Source organism: Mastigoproctus giganteus, chromosome 9 (assembly GCF_048544385.1).
Source record: "Mastigoproctus giganteus isolate SK-2022 chromosome 9, ASM4854438v1, whole genome shotgun sequence".
NCBI lineage: Eukaryota > Metazoa > Arthropoda > Arachnida > Uropygi > Thelyphonidae > Mastigoproctus > Mastigoproctus giganteus.
This window is the reverse complement of record NC_143583.1, coordinates 5768459-5781263: the sequence shown is the minus strand read 5'-3', so window position 1 is coordinate 5781263 and position 12805 is coordinate 5768459. Positions and strand designations below refer to the sequence as shown.

Here is a 12805-nt window from a genome sequence, read left to right as displayed (position 1 = left end):
GGTGGGTGTAGCACAATTGGACAAGATGCCATGAGAATGCCAGCATACAAAAATTGTCAGAGAACTGCTCATATGTTCAAATTCCATCACTTAAAGTATGTGCATCAAGTAAGAGGAACAAGTGTTTGCTCAGAGCAACTTTCAACTAAACAGTGCATAACACAAGTTAAAACTTAGTGTGCACAAGCTCGAAATATGTCCCTGTAACTCCTACTCAATCTTTTAGCTATCATTATGTACTGGAATTACAAGGTTACTCACAAAACTTTTCGATCAATGGCATACTATAATAACATAAACCATACTAGGAGTTAAGACAGAATAGTTCTGATCATATCTCTATATTTAATATTGCTGCAAAATAAACATTGAACCTGTTTATTAGATGTAGAGAGGGATAGGAGACTACACAGCCAACTGAAGAGATTATTAGCTAATGGGACACTTTTCAACTTTATCCCAAATACAAGGAAACTGCCAGCAACCAGAGTACAATTTCAAGAAAAACACTAACGATTTTATCTGTGATAATTTAATTAAAGGAGACCAACTGAGAACCTCATACATCTGAAATTTAGAGAATGATATCTACTTCAGGTTTGCGCATCTAAGAATCAAATACTCAAATGACAGAAAGCTCTTGATAATGAAAGATGAAACAGCTGACCTTCGCCATGAATCATAAAAAAGAAGTTACAAACATATACTTTAGTAGCATAATAGAATCCAAGATGTGAATTAAGTTCTGAGGATTCCATCTTTTTTACAGAATGAGTTAATTCCATTAAGATATATTTACACATATTAAAACTTACTCTATTGATATTTATCTGTATAAAGAGCATCACACTCTGGGACCTATACTACTCCCTTGTTCACTTATGACTCCTCTTGGTAGTCAGGATGTCCAGGCAAGTAAGAAAATTTAAAAACATAGAAATATAGAAACTGATATAGATGCATTATGGATGCAACAATGCAACATTTTGGTGACAAAATATACATTTATATTGCAAAAAATGTAGGTTATTTTTTCTTTCCCATTTTTTTTTTGTTTCATTTTCAGTTTTTTTTTTTTTTTTTTTTTTAACTCAGGCAATAAAACTCATGTACATAAATATAAAAGAACTGATCTTTAAAGAATATGATAAGATAGATTTTCTTATTCTCCCTCTCTTTCATTGACCAACTGGAAGTCACTCTCTTATGGTGTATTTTTCCTGTTCTTACTAATCTGGATATCCCGATCACCGAGAGAAGTGTACATGTGATCATTATATGTCCCTGAATGTGCGATGATCTTTATACAGACAAATATGGAGTAAGAGGGTATTTTAAATGTAGATATATCTAAATGACTTTTCAGCTAATTAATCTGAATTTGAAATAGAAGTTTGTCATCAAGAGAATCCCTAATCCTTTTGAACAGAAAAATTAAGAACTGGCTGTTGTAATGGGTCAAAAATCAGTTAGCACCTTCTTCAATAGCGTGATGATATTTTGAAGGATTAACATTTAGTCAAAACTACTTTAGTAGTTTTGACTAAATGTTTGCTTTCTGCTGAGATTTTATCTAGGTCAGGGTACAAACTTTTTGATACCCCGTCGTATTTTACCCAGTGCAGCCGTGGCAATGTAATCAGTATCAGAAGTATTTTCTTTAAGCAAATAAACTATAAATTTATAGCAAAACAAACTTTTTATAAGGCAATATTTTCTCGAGTACATAATGTAATCTAATGTTGCTTATATGACTGAGATTAGTGTAGAATTCTTTTTAGTCTGTTAGTTTCACGAGTTGTTTTTAAATGAATTTTAGACTAAATTAGATATCACATGAGAACAGTTGTTGTTGCTGTTGTGGTGTTTTCTGGCGGAAGGGCAACTTAGGCCATATTGCACCTCCCAAATAAATTCAATTTAAATATAAGAACTGCTTGTACAGCAGTTAGAAACAGTCATACATTTGAATTTATTTTAAATAGAAAACGAATTCAGAGAGATTTGCTTCTTTGCCTATGATGCTATTGAGAGACAGAGGTTGTTGCAGATCTGAAATGAAATTAAAAGCCATTCGTCGGGCGTTGTTAAACAAGCTACATTAAAGGAGTATGTGTTTTACTGTAAGAGGTTGCGAGCAGTGCGCACACTGAGGAGGATCCTTCCCTGTAAGCAGATATAGATGAGCGAGGTGAGTGTGACCTATTCGGATTCTGGCTAAGATTACGTCTTCTTTTCTATTTTTATGAAGGCTAGAAGTATATAATTGTGGTTCGGGTTTTATTTGAAATAGCTTGTTATTTCTTTGAATTTTCCACAAAAGTGTCCATTGTTCCATGCATGTTCTCTGTATTTTGTGTCTATAATCACAATATGGGACTACATTATTTGTTGAAGCTAAGTTGGAAGGATGCTTTGCAGCATCATCTGCATATTCATTTCCTGGAATACCACTGTGGCCAGGAATCCAAGAAAAGATAACAGTTTGTTGATGCTCATGAAGCTGCATCAGCTTATGTCTTTAATAAAGTTTTAATAAAGGATTGTTAGGTGAGGAAGTGCTTTTTCAAAGCTAAAATAGCACTTTGTGAATCAGTATATATTATACTTTTATTTATTGACAGCAGCTTAATGGCATGAAACTCAGCGGTATAACTGCTACATTCAGCTGGAAGTGAAAACGAGACAGTTGAATTACGGAAGACAGCAGCTGCACCCACTTGATTGTCAGACTTTGAACCATCAGTATAGACCTTTGTGAATTGGGGTTACTTTTGTGTATGAGCATAATGTAGTTGTTGGAAAGGTTCAATATTTGCTATTGAACCTTTACCCCATTGCTCAAAGTATTCATAAGAAGAAAGTGTGAAATAGTCCATGGTGGATCTGGATCTTTTGATTCTCTGAAGATATTATCAAATTGGATGTTCCAGCTTTCTGCTAAAATCTGCAGTCTGATACCAGCAGGCCGAATTGTTCTGGGTTTATTTGCATAGTGAGTTTTCCACTGGGGATCATGCAGGAGTGTCCACACAGGATGAGTAGGCAGGCTTTTAATTTTAGCCGAGTTCATCAGCAATTTCTTTTGATGTTAATTGGAAGTTCGCGAGCCTCAACATAAAGACTTCGTACTGGTGACACTCTGTATGCATCTAGGGCTATCCTAAGAGAGGAATGTTGGATGGGTGCAAAATGGGCTAAGGTGCTCTCTCCCTAGTTGAGTCATAAACAGGTGCTCCGTAGTCTAGACAAGGTCTAATTAGGGACTTATATAAGTGGAGCAGGGTATAATGATCTGCACCCCAAGATGTACTGGAGATGACCGGAGTATATTCATTTTCTTTGCGCAAGTGGTTCTTAGATATTTTTTACTTTAGATCTTTAATTTCTTTGATAAGAAATTAAACTTCCAGTTTAATTTCTTATCAAAAATTAGCCCTAGGAGACGAATACTGTTTACGATTGGTAAAGGGTGATTGGCCAAATGCAACTCAGGTTCAGGATGCATTCTGTGCTTTGTGCAGAAATGTATGGCTGTAGATTTGTGGATTGACACTCTAACCATTTTGTGCCATCCATAATTCAATGTTATTAATGGATATTTGTAGATGCCTCTCAATATACAGTCGATTCCGGTTAATTGGGACACATCGGGACTAGTGCATTTTGGCCCGATTAAGCGGCTGCCCCAATTATCCGAAGTTTCACGTAAATAGCTAAAAATACAATGGAACACCCCCCCCCCGCGCTTTACAATTGGTTCGTTGTACAATCAAATCACATTACGACGAACTCACCATAGTAAAGTACCATTCACTATACGATGTGTAGTTAGTGCCGGTGAATGTGATCACGTTTATGAATTGGATTTTAATTCTATTAAACAGCGATTCTAATTAGCGAAAATAGGAGGAATATTATCCACAGGCTATAAAAGTAAAGATATATTAAGCACAAATTTGGCCTTTATTACCTTACCAATTAAAAAATTAAATAATACCCTAAAATCGGAAGAATATACATAATAATCGGAATAATTAATACGTAATATGTACATAACTAAATAGTTGACATTTCTGTTCACTGACATTTGTGGGTGGGGGTTAAAATATAAAACAGTAAAAAGATAAGCAATCAATAACAAAGGACACGGCACACACAAATTGCAAGTAACATGATACGCGCATGTCAGAACGGAGTAACAGGTTACAAAGCTATAAAAAGGAATGAAGAGAAGATCTGAAAATTAATTTTTTTATATGATTGAAGATTTCATGGAAGCGTAAACACATTTTACCATAATAACCCACAGAATTCCAGCTGTCGGTATTATCGCAAATTCAGTAAGATCGAGTTTACTGTTCGTTTATGATAATAGATTGCACTAACAGAAAAGCCCAATAAACAGGTGACCACTAATTGTTTTATTGTTTTATGGTTGTGACCTCCAGAAATCAGACTGAATCACGTGGTTCGGTCGGAGACAATCGTAGGGTGATCTCCAGTGCTGCGTTGAGTAGCAAAAGACAGTGATTATTAATGGACACTGCTCTTTGTAGACTAATGTTATTAGTGGAGTCCACGGGGCTCGGTGCTAGAACCATTCCCCCCCCCCTGTGATATCGATGAAGGTATGCCAGACTTAATGTCCAGGTTTGCAGATGATATGAAAAGTTGACTGGATGGTTAATCACAGTAGCTAAGATAGACTACTGCAACAAGATCTAGACAAATTAGACAGATGGGTTGAGAAGTGGCACTCTGAAGTTTATTATTGAAAAATGCAAGGCACTGATTAGGAGGAGCAGCAATCCCAGATTAATGTACCAACTGTATGGTACCACACTCAGAGTAGTGGAGAATGAAAAGACCCTGGGTAGTAATTGGGCAATTAGATATGATGTCTTCCGAGCAACGTAGACAAGCTGCCAGGAGAGCTCATGGGGTTTTTCAATGATATAAACAAATTTTGCTATGAGGGATAAGGAGATGATTACCCCATTGTATAAAGAAATAGTTAGGCAGTTGATGTGGAATTTACTTAAATATATAACTACTCACAAGGATAAGGGAAAGGAAAGAGTTCTGCATACAGGTCTGGAAGACCACTGGATGTGAGTCTGTTGAAATGGGTGCAGAGAAGAGCAATAAGATTAGTGGAGGAACAAAAGGATTAGTTTAGGAACTAGCTGATTATGAGCAAATTTCCAAGCCAAAGAATACACACCTTTGGTATAAGAAAGTGAAAAAAGGCAACACAGAACAGAAGTTAAGGAGCACAGGTTTTGAGAAAAGTGGAGAAATACCATCAGGACCTGGAGTTTCCTTAGCATCAAGATTGATCAAAATCCTTCTGATATCCTTTTGATGGAAAGCCACAGGAAGCAGTGAATGGAATATACCAGAAATGGTGGAAGATGGTTTATCAAGATTAATACACGAGTTGTAAGAAAATGGGGATGCTAACAGGTCAGCTTTATTCTTTGCTGAAGTGGACACAGAACCATCTGGTTTTGACAGAGATGAGAACAGAAATGAGAAACAGTTGTGGAAATAGATCAAATTGTTTGGTTACCATTTGGACAAATTTTCTACTCTTAGCCTGTTTGAAATCTAGTTTAGACTGATTAATAACTACTTTACAATTGTTGCAGCAGAAAATGAAATTGAAGATTAGGAACCAATTATCTAGTTCTCAGGCCTGACATAACCAAGTGGTCAGGAGCGAGTTTGCTTGTTATTTGGTTTTTAGGAGCATTAGCAATTAGGGTCATATTGCTCCAGGGATATGCGGTGGTCATTCCCTGACCTTTCCGCATCCTCTGTATTTGGTGGACATGGGCTCGAACCCCGGGCTAATCAAGAAGCACGTGCTACACACTGCTGCTCCTGCCCACTGGTCAGGAGCGAGAGTGCAGTAGCATGCGCTCTTTGAGTGGAGTGGGGATCGAGACTGCAACTGCTAAATACGATTAACGTTTGAATTTATGTTTCACTGTAAACTCCACTTGTTCCAGTGAACAACAAATTGCAGGCTAAAAGAGAACATTCTACAATCTAGTCTAAACCTTTTCCCTATAATTTTAATTTATGGCACCCTAGTTCTGGAATTCTTTATAACAGTGAAAATTCTGCCTTCATTCATTTTAATACCCCCCCCCCACTCCCGAAGCCTTACTCATAATTGAAGTCAATACAGTCAGTCCTCGTATAACACGTGTTTACACTACACGAATTCGATCATACACGATTTATAAATAGGGGAACGATATCTTATATAACACGAACCGAATTCGCTTATGCACGATTCGCCTTTGCGTTTACAAGAAATGGCAGTCGAACACAGAATCACCCCAACCGAATGCAACATGATAGGTATGAAGAGAAGATACTGAAAATGTACTGTATTTTTGTTTTTTATATCAGTGAAGGGGAAACACATTTCACCATAATAACATAAAATTCCAGCTATTGGTATTATCGCAAATACAATTAGATCGAGTTTACTAGCGGTTTATAATAGATTCCACTAGCAGAAACGCAACTGGAAATTGTTTTTATTGTTTTATGGTAGTAATCCCTAGAAATGTGCTTTAGTAAAATGTGAGGTGTTAATAGTATATCACTGCCTTTACGGTGTTGTTTATTCAGTTGCTACACGCGCGCAGCTTTGTTTATGTGTATCAAGCGTGTCTCCTCGTTTTTTTAATTGGGCTTTATTCCCTAAAAATGAGTAAAACACTTAAAGTGTATGAAAAAGAAGCGTCCTGGTGAAGACACTGCAGATTCAGAGAGAAAAAGAAAAGCAATATCGATAAACAGAGGCGGACTGAGTCAAAAATTCTTACCAGGAAAATTTATAGTGGCCTCATACTATGGTTTATGGCCAAAATCACACCGGCCTCCGGTCCACCAGGGTTTCCCCAGTAAGGCTTAAGGCCAGTCTGCCTCTGTTGATAGAAAAAAAATATGAAATTGTGAAACGCTTTGAGCGAAATGAAAGAACATGTGATATTGCATGTGCTGCAGACCTAAATGAGGCAACGCCGAGAATTACAAAGAATGCAGAGAAAATAAAAACAACTTTCATAGCAGGAACAACTCAAAGTGTAATTAAAATCCATTAGATTAAGACACAAAGAATTGGAAGAGATGGAACCTCTGTCATCTGTTTGGATAGAAAATCAAACAAGAAACAAGTTTGCTTACGATAGAAGCAAAAGCATTAGCAATATTTTATTATGTAATAAAATACGTAAGTATTTTATTACAATTATTTATTGTGTTTGGTAATGTTTTGGTTAAAATGTGTGTTCAATCTTGGGTGGTCGGCACCTAATCCTATTTTTCCCATAGGGTCTGTTGTTTATATTGCACGATTTTGCATTGCACGAGGGTTTCTAGGTACACAACTATCGTGCTATACAAGGACTGACTGTATCAGCAATTCACAAAGGGGAATCTAAGGATGACATGAGTAGTATTAGTAATGGATGCATTGTGCAAGAAAGCCTATGGCTTATGCTACACCAGCCAAAAAAAAAAAAAACCCCAAATAAAACAATGATAAAAAAAAAAAAAAATAAATAAATAATAATTAATAAAAGAAAAGGAAATTAAACCTATCATCCTATGCGCTTCCCTCACCCGAAGGTACTATCCAGATGACCTTTGAATTTCCCCAAACTGTCGGCCTCAACCACCCATGAAGGCAACTTATTCCAGTAATTTATAATGCGCTGGCTAAAATAAAACTTCCTGCAGTCCAATCTAAACATTTCCCCCCGTAACTTGAATTTATGTCCCCTAGTTCTAGCATCATTTATAATCTTGAAAATTTCGTCCTCATTCAATTTACTGATGCCTCTCAGAGCCTTAAACACCTCAATCAAATCTCCTATAAGGTGTCTAGTTTCCAAACTCTGCAACCCACATATTCGAAGTCTTTCTTCATAAAGAGCCCTTTTGCCGATCTCACCAGGAAAGTTACCCGTCTTTGCACCCTTTCAAGAAGTTCAATGTCTTTCTTTAGGTGCGGTCTCTATACTTGAACAACAGTATTCCAAGTGTGGTCTAACAAAAGCCCTATATAATGGGATTATCACATCCCTATCTCTACTTGCAAAAGTTCGATAGATCATCGATAGGACACCTGTTTACAATGCCCAGAGAATTTCATGTCTGACCATATCGTAAAGCCCAAGACCCTTTCCTCCAGTACTGGGTTTAGTTGAACTCCACCAAGTGAATAAGTTATTTTGGGATTACAAACCAGTTAGTTTAACTCCTGTTCTGAGGAAAATAATGGATTCACTGGTTAAAGATGCATTGCAGGATCATATAAATAAGACTGGTAATAATTCGGACACAGCATGGGTTTATAAAGGGAAAGTCTTGGCTGAAAAATTTGATTGGATACTATGATGTGGTTATAAAGGAACTGGAAGTAACCCCAGAGTAACATACTAACTGTATGGTACTACAGTTAGTACCATAGGGTGATAGAAAATGGAAAAGACCTGGGAATAATTGTGCAGTCAGATATGAAGATTTCTGAGCAGTGCACATAGGCTGTCAGAGCAAGTCATGGGGTATTGTCAACGATATACAGGAATTTTGCTAGTAGGGAAAAGGAGGTGATTATCCATTTGTATAAGACAATGGTCAGACCATGCCTTGAGTACTGCATACAGGTCTGTAGCCCTCATTTTAGGAAGGATGTAGAGTTGCTTGAGCGAGTACAGGTAAGAGCAACTAGACTGGTGAGAGGAATGAGTGGGTGGTCTCACCAAGAAAGGCTTCTGCAAATTGCAGCATCTGGAGACTAGGCACCTGTGAGGTGATCCGATTGAGGCGTATAAGGCCTTGAATGGTTTGAGCAGGCTCAATTCTAATGGGATTCTTCCTCTTGCTCAGATTACGAGAAGACAAATTCAAATTGAGGAAAGTCAGTTATAGAATAGACGTGCAGAAATTTGCTTTTAGCCAGTGGGTTGTTGATTGCTGGAACAAACTTCCATCTGTTGTTGTGGAAGTTGATAGCTTAAGTAAATTTAAGGAGGAACTGGACAAATGTTTAGAGGGAATGGATGGGTGACATGTTTTTTTTTTGGCTGATGTTACATAAGCTTGCTTTCTTGCATCATATTAGCATTAGCATTAGTAGAAGCATTTGAAGCAAGAGGATCAAAGGCTGACACAAGTAATTATAGACCTGTGAGCTTAACTTCTGTTCCAGGAAAATTAATGGAGGCACTGGTTAAAGAAGCACTGCAGGATCATTTAGACAAGACTTCAGTTATAGCTCAGACACAGCATGGTTTTGTTAAAGGGAGGTCTTGCCTGACCAACTTGATTGGATACTATGATGCAGTCACAAAAGAACTGGATGCAGGGAATAACTTTGATATTATATACTTGGATCTTAGAAAGGCTTTTGATACTGTTGCACATGGAAGACTGCTACACAAATTGGAGCAGTGTGACATTGGAGGCAAATTGCTGCTATGGATAAAGGGGTGGTTGAGGGGGAGAAGACAGAGAGTGGTAATCAATGGACACTGCTCATCGTGGACTGATGTTATTAGTGGAGTCCCTCAGGGCTCAGTGTTGGGTCCATTATTGTTTTCTGTATTTATAAATGATATTGATGATGGTATATCGGGCTTAATGTCCAAGTTTGCAGACGATACAAAGGTTGGCAGGGTTGTCAAGGACACTACTGACACTATGCTGCTGCAACAGGATCTGGAAAGGTTGAGCAGATGGGCTGAGAGGTGGCAAATGAAGTTTAACATTGACAAATGTAAAGTACTACACATGGGAAACAGCAACCCCAGAGCAACGTATCAACTCTGTGGTACTACACTGACAGTGGTAGAGAATGAAAGGGACTTGGGGGTGGTTGTGCAGGCAGATATGAAGTTCTCTGAGCAGTGCAGACGGGCTGCAAGAGTAGCTCATGGAGTATTGTCAATGATATACAGGAATTTTTCCAGCAGGGATAAGGAGGTGATTATTCCATTGTATAAGGCGATGGTCAGGCCACACCTAGAGTGCTGTATACAGGTCTGGAGGCCTCATTTCAAGAAGGATGTAGAGCTGCTGGAACGAGTACAGAGAAGGGCAACAAGATTAGTGAATGGAACAAAGGGGTGCTCTTACGAAGAAAGGCTTAAGTTTTGCAAATTACAGTGTCTGGAGACTAGGCACCAGCGAGGTGATCTGATAGAGGTGTATAAAGCCTTGAATGGTTTAAGCATGCTCAATGCTGATGGGATTCTTCCTCTAGCTCAGAAAAATCACCAGAGAGGGCATAAATTCAAATTGAGGAAAGACAGATGTAGGATAGACGTGCGGAAATTTGCCTTTAGCCAGCGGGTGGTTGGTTGGTGGAACAGACTTCCATCCCTTGTGGTGGAGGTTGATAGCCTAAATAAGTTTAAGGCTCAGCTGGACAGGTATTTTGAATGAACAGAGGGGTGAAGTGGAAGTGGGATTTTTTTTTTTTTTTTGGCTGATGCTGCATAAGCTTGCTTTCTTGCATCAAATGCCTCTACTAATGCTAATGCAAGCTTATGCAGCATCAGCCAAAAAAAAAAAAACCACTTCCACTTCACCCCTCTGTTCGTTCGAAATACAGTCAGTCCTCGTATTGCCCGATAGTTGTGTTCCTAGAAACCCTCGTGCAATATAAACAACAGGCCCTATGGGAAAATTAGGGTTAGGTGCCGACCACCCAAGATTGAACAAACATTTTTAACCAAAACATTACCAAACACAATAAACAATCGTAATAAAATACGTAAGTATTTTATTACGATTATTTAAGTCGTAAAAAAATACGTAAGTATTTTATTACGACTATTACATAATAAAATATTGCTAATGCTTTTGCTTCTATTGTAAGCAAACTTGTTTTTTGTTTGATTTTCTGTCCAAAACAGATGACAGGCGTTCCATCTCTTCCAATTCTTTGTGTCTTAATCTAATGGATTTTAATTACACTGTGAGTTGTTCCTGCTATCACAGTTGTTTTTATTTTCTCTGCATTCTTTGTAATTCTTGGCGTTGCCTCATTTAGCTCTGTATCATGTGCAATATCACATGGTCTTTCATTTCGCTCAAAGCGTTTCACAATTTCATATTTTTTCTCTTTCGACAGAGGCGGACTGGCCATAAGCCTTACCTGGGAAACCCTGGTGGGCCGGAGGTCGGTGTGATTTTGGCCATAAACGCTAGTATGAGACCACTACAATTTTCCCGGGTAAGAATTTTTCATCCAGTCCGCCTCTGTTTATCGATATTGCTTTTCTTTTTTCCACCGAATCTGCAGTGTCTTCACCAGGACGCTTCCTTTTCACACCTTTTAAGTATTTTACTTATTTAGGGAATAAAGCACAATTACAAAATGAGGAGGCACGCTTGATACACATAAACAAAGCTGCGCACGCGTGTAGCAACTGAGTAAACAACCCCGTAAAGGCAGAGATACACTATTAACAGCTCACATTTTACTAAAGCACATTTCTAGGGGTTACTACCATAAAACAATAAAAACAATTTCCAGTTGCATTTCTGCTAATGGAATCTGTTATAAACTGATAGTAAACTCGATCTAATTGCATTTGCGATTATACCGATAACTGGAATTGTGTTGGTTTTTACGTTATTATGGCGACGTGTTTCCCCTTCACTAATATAAAAAACATATACATTTTCAGGATCTTCTCTTCATTCCTATCGTGTTGCGTTCAGTTGAGGTGATTCCGCATTCGACTGCCATTTCTTGTAAACACAAAGGCGAATCGTGCATAAGCGAATTTGGTTCGTGTTATATAAGATATCGTTCCCCTATTTATAAATCGCGTATGATCGAATTCGTGTAGAGTAAACACGTGTTATACGAGAACTGACTGTACCTATCCAACTGAGCCTTAAACTTATTTAGGCTATCAACTTCCACGACAAGGAATGGAAGTCTGTTCCACCAACCAACCACCCGCTCGCTCGCTAAAGGCAAATTTCCGCACGTCTATCCTACATCTGTCTTTCCTCAATTTGAATTTATGCCATCTCAGGTGATTATTCTGAGCAAGAGGAAGAATCCCGTCAGCATTGAGCATGCTCAAACCATTCAAGGCTTTATACACCTCTATCAGATCACCTCGCTGGTGCCTAGTCTCCACACACTGTAATTTGCAAAACTGAAGCCTTTCTTCCTAAGAGCAATCCTTTGTTCCATTCACTAATCTTGTTGCCCTTCTCTGTACTCCTTCCAGCAGCTCTACATCCTTCTTGAAATGAGGCCTCCAGGCCTGTATACAGTACTCTAGGTGTGGCCTGACCATTGCCTTATACAAGGGAATAATCACCTCCTTATCCCTGCTAGAAAAATTCCTATATATCATTGACAATACACCATGAGCTACTCTTGCAGCCCATCTGCACTGCTCAGAGAACTTCATATCTGCGTGCACAACCATCCCCAGGTCCCTTTCATTCTCTACCACTGTCAGTGTAGTACCGCAGAGTTGATACTTTGCTCTGAGGTTGCTGTTTCCCATATGTAGTACTTTACATTTGTCAATGTTAAACTTCATTTGCCACCTCTCAGCCCATCTGCTCAACCTTTCCAGATCCTGTTGCAGCAGCATAGTGTCAGTAGTGTCCTTGATAACCCTGCCAACCTTCGTATCGTCTGCAAACTTGGACATTAAGCTTGATATACCATCATCAATATCATTTATAAATACAGAAAACAATAATGGACCCAATACTGAACCCTGAGGGACTCCACTAATAA

General features: G+C 38.3%; 1 protein-coding gene across 1 annotated transcript in view; it reads right to left on the bottom strand.

Moving 5' to 3' along the window:
* tank (EI24 domain-containing protein tank) overlaps positions 1-12805 on the bottom strand; it is a 155082-nt gene that overhangs the window by 1290 nt on the left and 140987 nt on the right. The gene's annotated exons all lie outside the window — the stretch shown is intronic.